The following is a 1,643-nucleotide window of genomic DNA, read 5'->3' as shown; positions in this document are numbered from 1 at the left end:
ATATAATAATTCATTTTCTCTCCTGGTTATTATCCCAAATAACAAACATCAAATTCATCAAAAAAATTTACCTCAACAACTATTCAAATTTTATCCTTGATTATATCATCACCTATCTCACCACCATAGTCTCATACTATACAAATACTCTACCAACTTCCTACTCCTTTAATTCCTCAAATTCAGGTTTAACAAGTCGTCCTGCAATTTATATATATCTCTTAACTCACACCCTCATGATAGTATCACACAATTCCATGATCTCTCACTTTCGTGTCCCCTAACTCCGGTCAACCTTCACTCAACTTACTTCCAACCTCCTTTTCCTAGTACACTCGACATTGCCAATTAACAATTCAACTCATTTCTCCTACTACCTAGCTCTTTAGTAATTCAGTTATTACTCATTACCTCCAAAAGTCAAATTCCATTAATTCGAATCAATACTTCTCAATCTTTATGATCAACAATCCCTTTCATCATGCTTTTCACTCATACTTCCCGCTGATAGATCCACCCACACATTGATTCCTTCTTAATTAATTACATCCTCTTCTTAGAATTCTAAAAAAAATAAGATTCACTTCATTCCGTGACCTCCCAAATGATTATACACTAGGCTCACCTTCTAGTAGTACAAATCCCCATAACGACTACTACGTACAATTCCTCATTGCGGCCTCCCTCGATCTAGCTCACTAGACATCAATCCTTTTTTTTTCGACCTTCCATTACACATCTTCTCACCCAACATCGTTATAATCATCTCTCCAAAGATCACTATATATCCCAATTTACCATAATTTTCACATCCCTCATTTCAAACTTTTCTTTCTCACGTTCCTCGAATTTATATTACCACTCTCATCGTCAGTCGACCATATACGGTCATCACTACACCACTTAAGCCAACGACTAATTCACTCACCATAGCTCACAGAATGTGCTCCTTATCTCAATAACTCGTCAACCGTGCTTATTCTTTCCACTATCCATCATAATTACGTGTACCCCAGTTCTCCCTACCAAATACATATCCTTCATAAGCTGGTATTCTCCACATCATAATACCTGGTAACTTACGTATCAAGACCGTCACATATATAAAGAATGCTTTAAGACCCAAAACATACGTGTGCACATAACCTACGACTCAAAACAAATTTAAGCACATAGTTGCCGACTCAAAACGACCGCCCAAAGAGGTACTCGGTCGAGTACATGACGTACTCGGTCGAGTACAGGATACTCGGTCGAGTAACTATACCACTCTGCTGAGTTTTCGACTCTAGAAGCTAACCCAAATTGTCACAGAAAGATTACTCGGCCGAATATGGGTTACTCGGCCGAGTACAATTGTTACTCGGTCGAGTAGGCCTTACTCGGCCGAGTTCCGGCAATGTTCTTAGCAACATCCAGTTTTCGTAAAACAGTCATATCTCACTCGTTACTTGGTCATTTTGGGCGTGTGACCTATCGTTAGAATCTTAAGAGAACAAGTTATCACCTACAATTGGAATCACATCAATATAAATTCTAGAACTCGACTTATGACAGTTTTAAGATAGCCCTTCCATAATCGGTCTTCATACAAATCAATTTTTCTTAACAAAATAATTTAAACATGAATAAGGCAAACAATA

The sequence above is a fragment of the Silene latifolia genome, chromosome 9 (genome assembly GCF_048544455.1).
Source record: "Silene latifolia isolate original U9 population chromosome 9, ASM4854445v1, whole genome shotgun sequence".
Lineage (NCBI taxonomy): Eukaryota > Viridiplantae > Streptophyta > Magnoliopsida > Caryophyllales > Caryophyllaceae > Silene > Silene latifolia.
This window is presented reverse-complemented; position numbering follows the sequence as displayed.